This window comes from Plectropomus leopardus, chromosome 11, assembly GCF_026936395.1.
Source record: "Plectropomus leopardus strain MGB_pleo_1.0 chromosome 11, ASM2693639v1, whole genome shotgun sequence".
Taxonomy (NCBI): domain Eukaryota; kingdom Metazoa; phylum Chordata; class Actinopteri; order Perciformes; family Serranidae; genus Plectropomus; species Plectropomus leopardus.
In genome coordinates, this window is record NC_142186.1 from 22,548,458 (window position 1) to 22,567,368 (window position 18,911).

The 18,911-nt window shown below is 41.2% G+C and overlaps 1 protein-coding gene across 1 annotated transcript in view; it reads left to right on the forward strand.

Moving 5' to 3' along the window:
- The first annotated feature begins 583 nt into the window (after positions 1-583).
- The window catches only part of LOC121945922 (polycomb protein SCMH1), a 73,535-nt gene continuing 55,207 nt past the window's right edge, over positions 584-18,911 (forward strand). Inside the window, exons 1-3 of the mRNA XM_042490293.2 lie at positions 584-632; positions 1,069-1,157; positions 2,766-2,866. The gene's annotated coding sequence lies outside the window, so the exon portion shown is untranslated. The remainder of the gene's footprint in view (positions 633-1,068; positions 1,158-2,765; positions 2,867-18,911) is intronic.

Here is an 18,911-nt window from a genome sequence, read left to right on the forward strand (position 1 = left end):
AATTAGAAATATGTGTGCAATGCTATAATGAACAACAGAGATACGCATAAGTAAGAATAACAATAATAATATGTAAAATATATACAATATGTGTCGCATGTTACAATACTTAAGTACATTTAATATTGTACAATTACTTTTGATACCTGAATACAGTAAATGTCAGATACTTTAGGACTTTTACTTAGTAATATTCTAACAAACTTTAACCTTCTACTAAAGTCATTTTCTGGCAAGATATTTGTACTTTTACTCAAGTATTGCTCTCTGGTAGTTTGTCCATCACTGCACAGTAACCTACAACAGTCCATAACGGAAATGCATTCAGTGTAAGATCACTTAAAACAGAGAAAAGTGGCATATTTGCACATATTAGAAGTTAAAATCATTTTGTAAGAAAAAAAAATCGATTTAAATTCTGTCGATCAACTAACTGATTAATCAACTAAATTGTTTCTCCTCTGCATATGTCAAGCTGTTAAAACACGACACCTGACACTATGCATTTGCTGGAGATTGTCTGAACTCCCAGGCCCCCTGAACTGCCCACGAGACAGTTTAACCAGCGCACCTGAAACTGACAGGAAACGCTTCAACGTGGATGCGCAGTTAGCTTGATATTTCCTGGACAGGTAAGAAACTTGCCTGCCTCAAAATCATTAATATTTTACATACATTCAACACGAACCCTCTTTAAGCATTGTTTTGTGTCCTTCACAAGAATGAAACACATGAGTTATGCTGGCACATTGTCTCGTTTACCAGGCTGTGCGGCACCACCTCACCTGTCTAAAATGTAGTAAAACTGTGACTAAATATTTCTATATGAAGCCTCGAGTTATCTCTGTGGTCTCCAGCAACTGCCTGTGGACGTTAAGGAGAAAACATTTAGCTAATCATGCCCTAAAGCATTAGAGTCAGCGCTTACATGCTCAGATTTAAAATGCCTCGATTTAAGCATTTTTTCTTTAATCTACAAGGCCTCCTAAGTGTTTGCGCTCCTTTTAAATATACTGTGGAAATTACTGTTTATAGCCCTAGGATTTGTGTCTCGTATTTCTCCCTCAGGTCACAACTGAAATGGGCCGAAAGTGCCTCCATGAACTTCATCTTAATGGAACTCGAAATGGCTTAAAGCAGCAGGAGCTGGTCTCCAGGTGAGTTTAACCTGTTAATGAAGGATCTTATGGCACACTCAATATAGTTGTATTCTCGCTTTGTTCGGTTAAGATAAGACCAAGGTTGACACATATAAAACTTGTGTGCTGGAACACATTAAGAGCACACAACATTTATCTTGATATCATAAGCTGATACAGCAGTATTTGCACTTTGCATGCATTTTTTAGATGTACTGTTTTAGTGTGTAGAGCTCCAACAAATGTACCAATCAATTGTCTTTTTTTACAAGCAAATTTGCTCAAAAGTCTGAGGTTCAAGCTTCTTTATTGTGGGGATTTGCAGCCTTTATTTGTCTTATGTGATAGTAAACTGAATGTATTTAGGGGTTTGTGCCAAAACAAGCATTTCGATCCTTTGACTCCTTTGAGCACATTGGTTTGATTTCTTTGATTAACATAGGAAGAACGCAATGAGCAACTTAACAAGACATTGCCAAAAATGAGCAAAACATTAATAAAAAGGTTACAAGAAAATTAGCTGGGGATATGCAAAAAAAAAAGGGGAAAAAGCAACAACAAGAAATTTACCTATTGTGTTGAAAATACAAAAAGATGTATTCATTTTATATTTTTTCTAATAATAAATAAAAAAAATAATATATAATAGTTTTTCAGGGCATTTTTCCCTAAGTTTTTGATGATTTTTCAGTAACTTTCTCCCTTTTTTTTTGAAACAATTAAGTAATTTTCTTGTCACATTTTACAAATTTCATGCTAATTTTTGGGATGTTTGTTGCCAAGTTGATCATTGCCTTTTTTCCCCCCGTCACTGAAAGAAAGCAAACCAATTTGCTCAGTCTCAGGGTCAAATAGCTTGTGAAAGGCATCTGAAAACACATGAAAACTGATGTGAATTCAGGTCTTTAAGGGTTAAGGGTGCCCGATGTCACTTGGGATAGACACCAGCCCCCCGCAACCTTTAACAGGATAAAGCAGTTTCAGATAGTGAATGAATGAATGAAACTTCTCCCGTGTGTCAGGCGTAAACTCCCGCTTAGAATTCCTTCAGTGTACGTTGTTCAGAGGATTTTTTTTTACCCTAAACTGAATTATCTGCAAAGATCTCTCCACAACAAAATGGCCAGCCGATTTAAACTGATAAAAACACTGAATAAAGCAGTTTTATGTTACAAATCAGTGCGTCTCCGATGTTGCTTGGCCTGTTGGAGATGGGCCGCTAACATTGCACCTGCTAATGTGTGCTCACCTTTTTTCTCTGATAACTTAAGAGTCGGATGTTTAAGAGGTTTTTAGTGGAAGCCAAATTATCCACAGAGGTCTCTTCCTTTCTAAAACAAATGGACCTGATGATTTAAACTGGTAAAATACAGAGTGATGCAGTGTCACCCTACAAATCAGGGCTTCTACATCGCTGCTTAGCATGTTGGAGATGAGTTTCTAACCTAGCATCAGCTAATCTGTACTCATCTTTTTTCTCTCATAAATTAAGATCCAATAATACAGGATGTTTTTACCAGGAGCCAAATTATCCACAGAGGCCTCTTCCTCTCCAGAACAAGTTGCCCCAGTGATTAAAACTGATAAAAACACTGAATAAACCAGTTAAAGAAATCTTTTTTTCAGATGCTGCTCCTCTCAGACGGTCTGATAATAATGCAGTGCACATGGCAGAATCCATGGATGACAACCTTCTCCCTCTGTACATATAAACTGCTCATTCTAAGGTAAGGAAAACACAACTATTCTTATTTTCATACTTGTTATATTATATTTCTGCTAGTATATCCCCTTAAATCCCATACACTGGACCTTTTAAGAAATCCCCTTCAACTTCAGATGAAAATAATTGTTAGATGCAACCCTGGTTTATAATATGAGTGAGTGCCCGCTTTTGTGCTCATATGCATTTTGCTCTACGTGAAGGCATCCGTGTCCCTGCCTCTCTATCTTCCTCTCCTTCTGTCGACTGTATGTGAATGTGTCATGGAGGAGACGTTAGAGCCCTGCATGCTGATTTATTCATGATATGACTTTTAATATCATTTACTGGGACATGGGAGTCTGCATCTCAAATAGGCCTGCCGGCACCTTTGTGTGCGTGTGTGTGTGTGTGTGTGACAGAGAAAGAAAGAAACAGACTGCACTTAAATATGCTCACATGCATTTATATTTGTGTGTGCATTTGTGCATATAACTAGGCATGAGTGCATGAATTGGCAAATGCTTGTGCACTAACATTTGTGTGGAGGAAATCGAGACAAATTGTGTTTGCAGCAAAGTGTGTTTGGACCAACAAAGAGGTGGACCTTATGATGATTGCCCATAGTAGGGTTGTGATTGAGTTATCGTACAACAGTAGGAAGTCATTGTGTAATGGGCAGTAGCCAGCTATGGGGGCTGATACCAATCTGTTAAGCAGCATAGGGTGTGGAGAGGAATGTAGGAGGAGGTGTCTAGTTTCTGTGGTAGCTGACTGTTTTGTTAGCCAGTGTGCGTGCTTGCTTGCATGCATGTGTGTGTTTCCATTTAATTCATTGCTACGTATTTGTCAGTACATGTTTGACAGTTGACGCTGCCAAGACAGCAAATGTAAAATTAATTTTGCCTACTGTATGCTGAAATCTACTTTCCGCATTTCATTCTGACTATATGCAGTAAATATTCAATTCAACAGCCACAAATACATATTCCACATATATTTTTGTCAATTAGCTCCATGTGCAGAGGTTTTTTTGTGTGCGTCTAACCATACCTATTACTGACTATAATTAAATGATGAGGAATAGGTGGGTGGATGGAACAGGAGGCAGACAGAGAAGGGGGCGGCTGGAAAGCGTGATTTAATTTGGTTATGATCTAATTTGCTTTGATTAAAAATGTATGCAAATCCCTCTTAGCATAAGGGATCAGTGAGGAGAGGCGACACCTCTTGCTCTCTCTCCCTTTCTCTCTCACTCCCGCTGTCACCCACCTCCTCCTCCTCCTCTTCTTTCAGTCCTCCTCCTCCCTCTGTCTGCGGCCACTAAAGTGAGATGTGTGAATTGGAGAGCGCAGTGTGTACAAGTGTGCATGTGTTGTTCGAGGTGTGTTCTTTTGTGAAGCGACGAGATGAACCCACTCACATTGGGTGTTATTGCACCTCATATCTATTGGCTGAGTATCTGCTACAGGCTGGCTCTGGGTGTGAGGTGGTTTTGTGAGAGCGTGTGCGATTTTGTATGCGTGTGTTTGTTTGGTTTGACCCCGTCTGCCAGTGAGCCGCGTGTAGGAGTGACTTTGCCAAGCCGCACATGTCTCCCAGAGGTTGATCCTCCCCACAGCCCGACGCTGAAGGTCAAACTGCTGAACGCTATCTCCTCCTCCCAGTTTCCCTCAACATTCTTCATTTCTTGTTGATCTTTCTCTCTTTCTTCTTTTCATTCACACATGTAGACACACAACCTTACCCTCCACCTCTGTCCAGTCTGTCCTGTGCTCTCGGCCACTGACAACCTTCACAAAAAAAAGCCTTACACACAGTGTATGTGTGTGTTTACCTGCCACTCTCCATTTTGTGTTTGTGATTTTATTCTATTGTGTCGGTATAAGGAGCAGGCCATCTAGGTAACTGCATCTATTAGCATGGGGGCTCAGTCTTCACGCCACTCTCAATATCTTCCCGTCTCTGCACTCTCTGTCAGCCTGTCACCACTGCCTCTCCAAGTTTACTGTAATGAACTCTGGTTTGCCTCTGTGCTCCCCTTTCTCCTTTCCTCCTCTCTCTTCTCCTTCTCCTCTCTTTTCTGTGCTCGCCTGACTCCAGGCAGCCAGGCAGCCAGCCAATCAGACGTTTTATTAGACATCTAAGCAGCCAGCTTTCCTTATCAGTTAGACCGACAGCTGTCATGTCAGGAGGATGACTAGTTAGTTGGTCAGCACCACTAAGCTGGTGAGTCAGCTAGGTAGTCAGTAGAGGTAGGCACAAATATTACAAATGTTGACTCTTTTTTTTTTGGTCAGAATTAGTCATCACAACTATGTGGACCAAGCATTTCAGTCTTGTTGACAGCTGGGAGATAAGATGTTACAGTGTGGGGTTTTAAAGAGTAGTTTCTCATCACAGTGGGGAAAAATACAGAAGGAAAACTGTAAAATAATGTGATCTTTCACAGGGGAGAGGGTATTATATTCTGATCCAAGTAAGAGTTTCAGTGTAGAGCCGCAGCATACCTGATGTTCATCCGCACTCTTATGGAGCTCTCGCTCTCCTCCAAATCTCTCTGCAGAGTTTTAGCATTTTGCATTTTCACTCCATTTCTTTGCCTCTTTCTTGCAAATCCTAGCATAAAGTTGGGAGACACGTTTTTTTCCCCCCAAGGATTTCTGTTTTGGTATAGGAACAAATCAGAATTCATCCTCACAGGAATTCCAGGGTTGACTACCACTGTTGACGACTGTAACTGCAACTGCCTTTTTGATAACAGTGTGCAGATTGACAGGAAATGTAGGAAGAGAGACGGTAACCAGGACACTTCAGCTATGTAACTCTGGAGGGCTTCACACACCAGGGCCGTGACAAATAAATGACACAAAAATGTGAAATACTCTGCTGCGAATATGGCTTTACCTGACTTGGAATAATGTCAGTCAGATTGAATTTAGCTGTTCAATACGAATACATTCAACTATTCTTATTTTCCCATATGGAGTTTGAGAATTTGAGACGGCTACGTTCACGTAATATAGTGAGCAAGCCAAGTTACCCTTCTGACCTAATTCATGCTAACTACACTAACAGTGGATCAAAAATATGGAATGTTTTTTTCGCTGACACTAGATATCAAACAAAAGCCAGAGACTTTATCATATCAAGTTGCTGTGAGCTGTAAATTCACTGCTTCTAAGCAGAAGGCAGACAATAACTTTATCTTTGAGCCTGACTGGGAAAAACCTCTCTTTCTCTGGGCAGCTACCTCCATCTCACTTAGACTCACCCTGGGTCTGCGTCTGCAGCTGCCTATGCTGCAACACGATGTGAAAGTGAGGAGCAGTCAGACCGAAACATCCCCAGATGTACACAGACTGACAAAAAATAATAATAAAAAAACCCATCTGCTCGACTTGAAGAATCTCTGGCAAATATTCAACCCATTCTCATTCCAAGTTGTCAAATAACGCATGTTTGTCAGTGATTTCTGTGTAAGATACCAACACCAAAAGCCACCTTTCATGGCAGTATGATAAACTTTGATGATAAACTTTAGGTTGTCATGAGGCTGGACAGAATCTTTTGCGATGTTATGATACACCACCAGTTGAGTTGACAGCATATGGCGCGGCTGTATGATACATGAATTGGCGGAGTCAGTTGTTAATGCAGCTGGATGGAACCCGTTACGGACATATAATATGTTGCTGGACAGCGTCAAGTTGAAACGCTGCCGGTAACAACGTAATTTAAGGAGTGTGAGGGTCCTTGTAGGGCGGGCGGGAGGGGCAGTGGATGCGTCAAACAAACCCTGGGAACCTGGTGTTCACCTAGAGCGTAATGTGTAGACGTGGAAGTCCACTTTCAGAGCAGATGAGAATGTGTTGCAGTTTTAGACTTTCAGGGGGCACCCCAGCCTGCAAATACTGTCCATCAGAACTATTTCTACTGGCAGCTATGCAAATTTTCAATAACAACTTACCAGGATCCTGTTGACCCAGAGCAGCGTCTAGCAGTCTGTCTGAGCTAAATTGTTGTATAGCCTAAGCTATTGTTAGCAATTTTATTGAGTTTCCTTTTTGCAACATGCGTAAACTTGAGTCACGCAGTGTTTTTGCACAAAACTGACAAAAACATCAATTAAAAGAAAATGATGTGCAATAATCTCACAAAAAATACCCCTGGTGCATAAAGGCCTTAAAAGTTTGTAAGCAATTTTTTCCTACCTTTTCTGATTTGTAAAGGCCAAGGATATGTGCAAATTTCCACTCAGATTGAAATATTCTTAACTTGCATGGATGCATCTTCGCTCAGGCATGTTTGCGTCTAATCACGTCTAATCACGTCTTCCCACGTCTTCCCACGTCTTCGTCTTCTCGCTGACTTTATATGTAAATGTACCATCTATAAACTTTGCTTCGCATGCATGTCTGATCGAGTGTTCTTCTCTGCATTTACTTAGTTGTTTAATATGTGCTTCTTTCTGTCTGTCAAAGCCAAAAATATGTTTATATCGATGGCAAAGGTTGTGTGTCTCATCTTTTGTAAATTTCAGTAATCTAAAAGTGCTTTCATCTAATCACTCAGTCAAGTCAGCCAGTTTTTTTTTTTGCAGTTTGAAAGGCATCAAATCAGTCAGTTTGTTTACTGAGTCAGTTGGTCAGTCAGTCAGTAACTCAACCATTCATCCAGTCAGTCAGTTAACTCAGTCAGTCAGCCTGTGTCTGCTCTCTTACATAAGCTGGGCGACAGATGCTGAATCATGAGCTGCCCGCTGGAATGCTCTCTCTACCCAGAGGGTGCCAGGAGGGAAGACAGCACACACACACACACACACACACACACACACACACACACAAATATCCCCTCAAACACACACATGCACAAACTCAACTGTATGCATTCATGCAAACATCGTGCACACTCTGGCTTGCATGTACAAACACACACACATTGCATGTCATGCACTATTTCACATGAGATTCACTCCTCATGATTGAACTCCAGAGGGGAGATAGTAGAGGAGAGAAAGAGGGAGAGAAGAAGGGAAACACAGGGGTGAGAGAGTGAGCGAGCAAGGTTGAGTGTGAGACAACAAGACAGGGAGAGAGAGAGAGAGAGAGAAAGAAAGAGGAAGAGAGAGAGAGGCTTGCAGATAGACTGACAGAGAGTTCAAGAGAAAGAGAGAAGAAAGGAGAGTGAGATCTTCCCTCAGCTGTCTGTGAGGGTTTTGATGTGGTTTAAAGGGTTTTTCATGTTATGCAACTTTGAAGACGAGGCGTTTGATGTTTAGTTTGCTAGTTTGTTAGCTATTGGATTAATCTCTCTACCTTCTACCTCTCTTTTTCTGCAATTTATCTGATTAGTGCTAGGGGGCTTGCGTCACCCTCTTTTTGCCTTTTGTCTCGAGCGATGCTCAGAAGGGTGTTTTTCAGCGTCTCTTCAGAAACTTGGCACCTATCATCTATTTATGGGAGAAGCAATTGAAACTGGAATAACGGCCCTATTTGCCTGCCTGTCTAGCCTTTCAAAAACACGACTGAAATGCTGATGGAACAATGACAACCATTTCTCCCTTTTTTTCACTCTCATCTCCCAGTTTCTCTCACTACCTCTTCCAATCTCGCCTCTCCACGTCCCCTCAGCATGGGTGATTCATTTGTCTCCAACACAATATAGCACAACATGGGCTCGCCACCGTCCATATTGCCACAATGCGTATTTGCCGAACGCCGGGGATTACATAAATGTATTTCCACATTCCCTCCTTCCAGCGTTTTCCTCCTCTGCCCTTCCACTTTTCCCCTCATTCACTTATTCCCTTTCCTCTCAGCAGCAACACACACGTTCCCAGTTTCTCCCCCCTCTTCCTCCCTCTCTCTCTCTTTTCCATCCCTCTCTCTTTCCCTCTCTCATCAGACCAATGTAAGAATAGAACAGGGGAAGCCCTCTCACCTCTCCCTGCACACTGGCTAATTAGCATATTCATGAGAGGTGCCATAAATTATACATGAGATCCGGAGGGGAAACAGAGGCAGAAGAATGAGACGCAGACACACATACTCTCTCTCTCCCACATGCACGTGCACACGCGCACTCCCATATGCAGGTATGCTCGCGCACACACAAATAAACACACACACATACACACATATCCTCACTTTCTCTTCCTCTCACACCCTCTCTCAATCACACAACACAGACGGAGATATACAGGCAGGTAATTGGTGAGAAAAAGTGTGTGGTACAGTACACTGGCAGTGTGCAGGGCGAGACAGCATACACAGTATCGAAAGGGAGAAGTCACTCTCAGGCGAACAGAAAATGCAGTGCACACACGCAGGCACAATGCTTAGGTTGGCTGTATTTTTCTCCACACTCGAAGGTAAGAGGGTTTAGGCACTTTGAGGCACTAAGTAAGGTTAATGCAGCGAGGGTTAATGCTAAAAGGAAGCTCGAGAATGGAAAGCGTTAGATTCAGACAGATCTGGAGGTCATTGGTTTGCTTTATAACCAGTAAGAGGGAAAACTGAAAGGCCAGAAAGATCCCTGGGATTATTCCTAAATGTGACATTCCTGTTAGGGAGAATAAAAGCTTAAAAGTAATTAAAACATCACAAGTTCAGCTGCCACTTGGTCGAGCAAGAGCCTCAAAGTTATGCACCATCATTCAAACTATACCATATTTGTTTTAAATCCAATTAATGTGTTTTTCTCTCTTATGTGATGGATATTCCAATTTGGAGCCAGACTCTGACTCAGCATGCTGACGGATGATCTAGACGTCTTTAGCCACATATATCATATTTACATGTGGTCCAAAATAAATGCAGGAAGATGAAAGCTGACAGGAGGCTGGAATACCTCCAAGATTTTTTCTTTTTTTGATGAAAAGGGGCTTCTTCAGTCTGGAGAATGAAGCCACTCCATGGCAGCATCACTGAAAGGGATAGACTTTCAACCAGCTTTGTATCGTAACAGTATGGGTGGTATGTGTAAATGAACTGTGGTAAACTTCTCTCCATCTTACCAGTTACCAAATTTGCGCTGGCCTCGAACTACAAATTTTTACCTCTGTAAACCAGCAAGCACAGAAACACAGAGTATAGGCACGAATCCAGAGAGCGACGCTTGCCTCTCTCACTTTCTCTTAAATGCAGACCAAACTCAAATTAAACTGTAAAACTAGACAGTGCTGATGAAATATAAACCAAGATTATATTACTGTGTTATCTGTCCCTCATCTAAAATGTCTTTGGAAAACATATTTTAGTGCACTGTTTGGCTGTAAGAATTTATGAACAGGAAATGGGCACCAAACTGCTCATTGTAATGTAGAAATTGAGGCTGAAAAAACTGAGATCAAACAGTTAAACAACATGATGTTGTAAACCAAGAGTCTGTTTCTCTATTGCCTCTTTCTCACCTAAAATGCTTTCAGAAGTGCACTTCTTAATTGTAATACAGGTTTTTTGGTCATCAGCGGCCGCCCTGTTGTTCCAGGCATCGAAACGGACATGCTCATATTACAAAACCCACCAGTGGGTTTAGTTTAGTGGTCCCGTATGGCCAGTGCATTCTGGTAATTGTAGGTTTTCTGCCTCTTGAGCAAAATCAAATGCCACAGCTCTTTTCTCAGATCATGTAACACCAATTTCAAAAGTATTTGTGCCTATCTGCTATAAAGACAGCCCAATTTTAAGAAAAAAACATCTTCCCAGCAGTGAAATGCTTCTTTAAAAGGCTTTATATCCCTAAAAAAGTGAATTATATCAATACAAGAATTAGAAAAAAAGGAGTTTGATCCATAAAATGGCAGAAGGTTGTGAAAAATGCCCATTCCAGTTACTTAAATCCCAGATGTTGATATCTGGTTACTTGTTTTGTTGAGCCAAAATTCAAAAACCAAAGCTATTCAGTTCATTATCACACAAGACAAAACAACAAATCCCTCACATCTGACAAGCTGGAACTAGAGTACGTTTGCTATTTTTACATGAGCAGTTAATAAAGTATCAAATTAGTTCCTACCATGTTTATGTTAATTACCTAATTAATCAATCAAATTATCATTCTAGCTGGATTTCAAGCACTCTTTTGTCCATTTTGGGGTCAGTTTCGGCTAACATAAACTCATCCAAAAGAGGTACAAATGCCATCAATAGCCTTTTTTACACAGCGATTGTGCTATGACTGCTTCAAAGTCCCATCTTTGTGCCATAACTATGCGGCCCAAGGTCCCTTCCTGCTGGCTCTCCCTTTTACACAGACCTCTGTTTCTGTGCTGTTACTACATCCATCGTCAGTGATCACACCTTTTAAACAGAACAGGGAGGCAGCATAACGGAGCGATATTCCTGCCTTGAACAGACAGTATAAAAAACATCCTCTTCAATGTCTTTTAGTCAGTAAATTCTTTGATGATGCAGCTGACTTAGAGGTCAAGGTATTTCGATCTCTCGTCACACCAGAAAGGCAAGGTAATAACTGATGAGGTGACAAGCTTCTTCATACAGGCAGCATGCAAACAGGAGCATATTTAGGGACCCAAATCCAAATATCAGATAAAACTCAGTGGGCACAATTTACATTTTCACTCTCCCATACATCTTTGAAATAAACTTTTTTTTTTGATGTGGCTATGTAGAATTTAGATTCAAATACACAACATCAAGAAGATGTATACACATTACACACACTGGCTGTTAATTGCTTGCTATCTGCATTTAAAAGCCTTAGACTTGCCTTGATATCTTTTTTTCATCGAATACTGATTTAGTTTTTACTGTATCATTGGAATCCTGCATTTGCCGCCTCATTTGCACTTATTTGAAGAACTGCAAACAGGTGACAGCGTGTTAAATAGCATACTGCAGATACCTGAACACTCTAAAATAATCATAATTCCACTTTATTTGCGTCAAGAAAAATGTGCTTTTAAGGCTTGGGAACTGAGTAGATTAGATTAGAGCAAGATGTGCTGTTATTAGATAATGCTGTGCAGTGTGGATCCATATGGCACTCTTAACTACACTTTTAGGTACGACAGAGGTCCTGTTGAAATGATGTGGAGAAATGGAAGCGACAGCCTGAAGTGGAGGCAAGTGATTTTTACAGAGTTGCTGTTGTACATGATGGTATGTCTAAGCGTGCGATGTTGCAGCTAAAAGGTTCCCCCTCTGGCTTGCATAATGCTCTGTCACCATTATAGTCCGCAAATAGGCAGTAGGGATCCTGCCATACATGCTCAAGTGCTTACGACAATTAGCTGATTCTGGGTGGTTTGGATCTAATTGAAACACAAGGGAATGAGCGCGATTGAGCGATTTGCCTCTCCAGTGTACTAGATGGAATATTCATGAACATGTTGCCAGGACTTATCGTGTTCAACCAAGTCCTTGAGTGTTCGCCGGAGAGAATCTGCTTTCTTTTATCCATCCGTTTCCTGGATCCATTGGTTTATTGATAAAGAAACAGAGGATGAGCATGAATTTCCTCATGTATATGTTGAGCTGACATGTTTTTCTGTGATATTTATCATGAATTTGTGGTTCACCATGTGAGACCATGTTAATGTGTATGTGTTTGTCTGCAGGACTCTGTGTCGCTGTATACATGTGGACATAAACATCTGTGTACCTGTTGTTGTCTCTCTTAAAGGGCTGAAAGAGTTTTGAAAAAAAATCGAATTGTGATCATTCTGAGTGATTGCGATATGAATTGCTATATAAGCAGAAATACTAATGTTTACAGCACCATTCTCATTTTCATTGAAACACATATTGAAATGATTGTGGTGTGATTTTTATGGGGATCTGTATGGAGCATAAAAAATTCTGAAGTCTGCAGAATATGATGTGTAGGCCACAACATCTCTGCAGCATAGAAATATTTAATTAGATTTTTTTTTTTTCTTTTTTTGTGCATTTCCTCTTTAGCAAATATTTCGTGTCCTGCAATTTGAAAAATTCAATAGGCCATAGTTTCATTCCTTGAATTTGATAAAATTTCAATTAATTGTTCAGCCCTACTAGTGTTAAGTAATACAAACCGGGTAAACCGGTGCAGAAGAAAATCTCAATTACTATATTCTTTTTCCTTATACACAAGATTGGTCTACACACATTTGCACATCCCAGTTTTGATGATTTCATATTTTCAGTTGAGCAATATCATGTCTTGCTATGATGTTAGCACAATCTCAACCCCTCTCAAAAGCATGTTGGATGTCATCAAACGTGCAGTGTCCTAAAGCTAAAAACAACCTTCATCTAACTGCAAAACTGATGTTTGGTACACATGCATTCTTGACTTGTGCAATCGCATGCAAAAATGGAAATGCAAAAATTAAGAAAATGCCCTGTAAATCTGCTGTAAATACTAGAATGCACGAGTTAAAGTACAAGCTATGGTAGAAATTCACTCCTGTTGCAGTGTGAAATAATGATAACCTGCTCGTTGGTGAGTTAGCATTACTAACGTTACCTTCAGTCTAGTGTGTTTTGATACTTCTGTTTTTTGGAGCATATTGCCTTTGCCCTTAGGGGACACCATAGTTTTCACCCAAAAGCAGTTCTCCTCTCTTTCATGAATATGAATAACTAATTTCAAACGAGTGTAAGTGTGTGTGCTTTTGTCTACCCTGCAAATGTGTGCACGCCCGTTTACATCTGTGTGTGTATGTGTGTGTGTGCTCCTTCAGTGCGGGTGGCAGGAGCTAATATCAGATTACGGATGTAAATTGGCAGAGTGGCTCTCTCTCATTATCACTAATAAGACTATGGCCTCGCTCTCTGCGCCCTCTCTCCCTCTCTCTATGGTCGGTTAGATGAGAGAGAGATGAGCTGATAGAGAGAGAGAGGGAGAGTAAAGGGCCGCTGCAGCCCTGTTCCTGAAAGCAAACGATTTCAAAATGCACTCGCTGATACAACACACAACTATACCACATTATACACTGAAAGAAAACCAGGGAACTTTTTCTTGAGGAGCACAAAAGCGGTGCAAGTGTATATATTATTTCCTCCTCCCCCTCTCTATCACACATGTAGACAACTGTGTATCTTACACTATTAAAGTAGCATGTACTCACTGTTTCTTTCCCTGTCTTTGTCTCATATATAATTACACATGTATGCACAGCACCATTCTTCACACATCAGTCCAAGGACATTACACTAAATGAGACAGAGATGTATTTATAGTCACAGAGAATTTCTGAGGCAGAACTAAGGCCTAACATACAAACTAACACGCAATTATTCTCACTACTTATCGTCAGCAATGCACTTTATTTCATAATCTAAGCAGCAAAGCTCTTTATTATATATGTATTCCAGCAAAGATCTGCATGAAGATTTACGATGCCAAAAGGAGTTGCAAGCAATTTTAATGGTACTGTAGAGTCACAATCAATCATGTAGCTTATTGGATATGAAGCAGTTTAGAGTCATTCGAACATATGTGCACATGCTTGTTTGGAGACGCACAAAGCTCTGGTGTGTGTGCGTGCACAGATACAAAATTTCAGTATTTGTGGTGATTATCCCAGCAAATAAACTTCGACTGATGCAAAAATGTGCACAAAATTGTGTTTCATCGCGTATTGATAACATTGCTCTAACTACATAACACACCAATGCGCTCAGTGAACACAATAATCACTCGCTCTGTCTCTCCGTTCCTTTCTGTCTTACTCCTCTCTCCGTGGACTGCATTCATTCAGTAATTACATTTCAGCCATTATTCTCAGCTGACACTTGTGTACAGTTAATCATGTCCATTTTGCCATCACGCACAGGTCAGAGTGTGAGGGTAAGTATGAGAGATAGAGAGAGACAACCTAAAAGGATAAAATTACATGTGAATCATGCACCAGGATGTCTGCTGTGAGCACTCATTTGACTACTTGTGTGTGTTTGCGTTCTTGCATCAGCTCCGTATTTGCATGTATTACCATTTTTATTTATCTGCCTTGGAAATGTGTAATTAATCCGTCTGTGTAATGCTGCATATGTACATGTGCACTGTACACACGTTTTCTTTGTCCCTACACTTTGTCATGGCACAGTATACGACAAGGGTAATGATGTGTAAAGTGATGATGTGCAGCCACCCACTCTCACCAGCAGGGTCACAACCCCTGGCCTCGGTTGCACCCTTGCTTGTGTTTGTGGGTATATGAGTGTGTATGTGCGTGTGTTACAAGCCAATCTGGCTGGCGTCTGCTCACTCCTCTATCCACTGCAGGCCGTCTGCTGTCTTTTATTTCTGCTTTAATGACCTATAAAGGGACTGTTACTTTTTAAATAAACCATAAAGCAAGGGTCATAAAAGGGGAGTGCAGTGCTGGGCACAGGCCAAGCTCTGAGAGAAGTGTGTGTACTTGGGTGTGTGCCTGTGAGTGTGTGTTTGCATGTGTTACACCAAACTGAACCTGCAGCCAAGCAGATATCACAGTCTGAGAGAGCTCTGTAGCTCTGGTATGTAAAATGATAAACCTACATATGGTGACCTTGCTTCACATAGAGATGAGTGGGTGGGTGAGGAGCAGGTCCAAGGCTAGAGCGTTTTCTTTCCCAAGCCACTGTCTTGGAGCTGCTGTAGTGGGTGTAGAAAGAAGCGAGCCTGGGGCGGCTTCAGTGGCGCTTCATACAATGAATAAAACCCCTTTACAGCAACTTATATCACGGAGGACTCTTTTATATTCCCACGACCGACAGAGGAAGCTTATGAAAGTGCTTAGAGATGCTGAGAAGTGGTTGAGGCAGGTTCAACCAAGCACTACTGACAGTAATATATGGGTCTTAATAGGTGCATGGTGGTGATATCTGCAGGAGGTGTAATTTCAGTAATGCTTGTGACAGAAAAAAAGAAAAAAAAGTTTAGGAAACAGTAAAGTGCCTGTCTTAGAAGAAAGGTCTTTGCACCATGCATATTTACGTCTTAGTTAGAGGAATGTGTGGGTGCAAGTCATCGCTCCCTGTCTCTCTCCTCTACCCCCTCCTCATACGCCGCGATTCTAAAGCCAAACATAAAAAAGGGGGGAAAAAAAATAATTGCCCGTTTTAGCAGAGTGTAACGTCGAAAATGTGTGTCGCTCATGCAGAGCTTCAAACGGGCTCGGCGAGGAACAGAGAGCAAATCTTAGCACGCCGCGTTTAGGACATCAAACGGGCCGCAATCAACCGCTTCGCAGAGAGGAGGAGGTGGAGGGGGGGACAGGAGGGGCTCGGAGGTGGCGGCGGCGGGGGGCTCATTTCCTTTGACGTTCATGCACTTCTTCTTCCATAAGAAGAAGTTTAGCTACTTCCAGCATCTATCAAGAGAAGGAGAAAGAGATGCGCTGACTGTCATACAAGGTGTTGGGTGATACAGACATAAGGAAGCGGAACAAAAGCTGCAAGAGGTAACGCTGAAGGTTATGTGGGTTGTGCAGACAGGTGTAGAAGGATGGACGATGCAGGATGGCAGTGTGAAATCCCTGACTTTTTAAAATATTTCCCTGAGATGTCATCATCTGTTTGAGGTCTTTTCTTAATTAGGAGGCAATCTTATTTTCCATGCAGCTGACAAAATAGACTGCTCTCGCTTTTACTCACAAACATTTCTTGTTGCAGTGCTTCACTGATTCTTGCCCCTAAAGAGGAGCTGATGGTGGAAAAACGTGTTGTGTTAATTCAGAATAAATGAAGGGCAGGTAAAAATGTAAATTAAACAGTGTTTTTACAAATATTTACCATCAAGGATTCAAATGTTGCCTGGTACCCAGAGCTGAGACTAACAATGATTTTAACTTTGAGAAATCTACCAATCATTTTTGGATGAATTGTTAAGCCTAGTCATTTAGTCTATATAATACATGGATGTATAAAGAGATACAAAGTTCAAGGTGAGGCCCTGTTTATTCAAGTTGTTCAGTGGTGCATCAAGCCAAAGCATTTTTGACTTCCTGGGTATAAAATTGCCCGCATCTTCCACGTCGTTGGACCTGAAATGCACTACAGAGCCGAGCAGCTAAGATGCGGTTAATCCCTCTTCTAACTTGAGTTGGGATAAAATTATTTCAAACTTCTCCAAGTGTTGACTGAAAAAGTCATTCATACTATAAAATGTCATAAAATAGTGAAACATTTCCAAGAGCCCAAGGTAGCGTGCTCAAACTGCTTGTTTTGTCTGACTCACAGTCCAAAAAAGATCATTCCAAAAATGGATTTTTAATTTAGAGCGCCCTACACCAGAAAAAACAGGATATCCTCAAATTTAAAACACTGAAAGCAGACATTGTTTGGCATTTGTACCACATCTTAGTTACGCTTATCAAAATTGTCATCACAATTTTTTTTAGTTTAGTTGATTAACCTATGAATCAATTGAGCACCACTTGTATCAGCATATCAGATACCTTATCTAATTTCAGATACTGGTATGTAATATGCACCATTTTCATTAGATTTACTTAATGTGCATCAAGTGACAAATGTGTACTTTGAAGGGATACATTGACATTATTTGACATTGATATTTTAAAAGACCATTTTCGTCGACAATTTTCAAAAAACGTTTCTACGTTTGTCCTTCACAATCATGCAAAACACGCTCTTAGCGCGGGACTTGTTGTGAGGGGTGATAACAACATGAACACTATTTACAGAACCTGCAGAGTGGATGTTTTTCCGTCAGTGTGACAAATATCCGCTGACAAAATATATATTTAAAATGTCAAGGTATGCCTTTAATTTCTTTGAAATGTACCTTTCCCAAATGCTACAAATTTGCCCTTTTACGGGCACTGCCACGGTGACAAGCTATTTGTTGCAATCTGTTCTTTTAAAATGCAGACAAAACATGCAGGGGGAAACATTTCCCCTGGATGCTTACTTCAGTGTAACAGTCTTTTATTTCATAAACCTGCAGTAGATTGACAGGCTGACAAGCTGCAATAAAGTGTTCTTTGATCCGTCTCACTCTCAAAGTTGCACTCCGCTCATTCCAGTCTTCAACTTAACTTGTAACTTTTACATTACAAAGATCCTTGCCTCCAATCACCTCTTCAAACACGTCATCTCCCTGCTAGTTGCGCTGTATTTCTCCTGTCCTTGCCTCACCTCTCCTTTCTTTCGTCTGCCAAGTCGCTTTGTGCCTTTCTTTCTTAATGTTAATTCACCTGTGATCTTTCACTGCTCTCCCTCTCTCCCCGCTCTGTCTTTCTCTCTTTTTTTTCCCCCTTCTTTTCTCGCATCTCTCCTGCACTTCTTTTGTCCTTGATTACCTAGTAGTGAGCTCCTGGCTGTGTCTCCCTGCCACTGGGTAATGGACTATTTGCATGCAAATGGCAGTGCCTGGAAAGATTAGACAGGGTGGAGTGGATGGTGGAGGAAGCAAGGGAGGAGGAGGAGGAGGAGAATGAAGAAGGCAAGGAGACAGACAGACTTTATTGAAGGAGGGAAAGGAGGTGGAAAAGAAGCTCAAAACCAGATGAAAGGCAGGGATGAGTGCGTTCTGCTTTTTATCGTTTTGGCAGTCTGGAGGTCTAGATGATTGTCTTCGTTAAGACGCTATTATTGACAGTTACTTCCATGTGTGTGCGTGCATGTGCATCTCAGTTGTGCTGCGTGTTTGTGTATGCAAGTGTACGTGATGCTCAAAGACACAGAGAGAAAAAGTTTGAATGTCTGTGCCTCAGTATTTGCATGTTTATGTGCGCCTAACTAGCTTAGCTCCGAACTTGGGGAAGATAGGGCACTGCGGCATCTCTATTTCTGAAAAATTAAAGCTGGAGACCAAAGGTTTTTTGTCTGGAGAGAGAAGCCCAGGCCTCGCTGCCTCCTCCCCCTCCTCCTCCGACTCCTCCAAATAAATAAGAATTTTTGATTACAGTAATCAGGGCCATTAATAATGCAGACGCTGTGATGATGCAGAGGAGATGAAAGATGGCTCTTCTCAACCTTTCTGTGTTAGGAGCGAGGGGAGATAGCTGCTAGCTAGCCGCACACACAGACACACACACATTTGCACATGCACACACGCACACGCAAACACTCACCCACAAGTATTAAACATCAGTGGAGACTTGAGACCCAAAA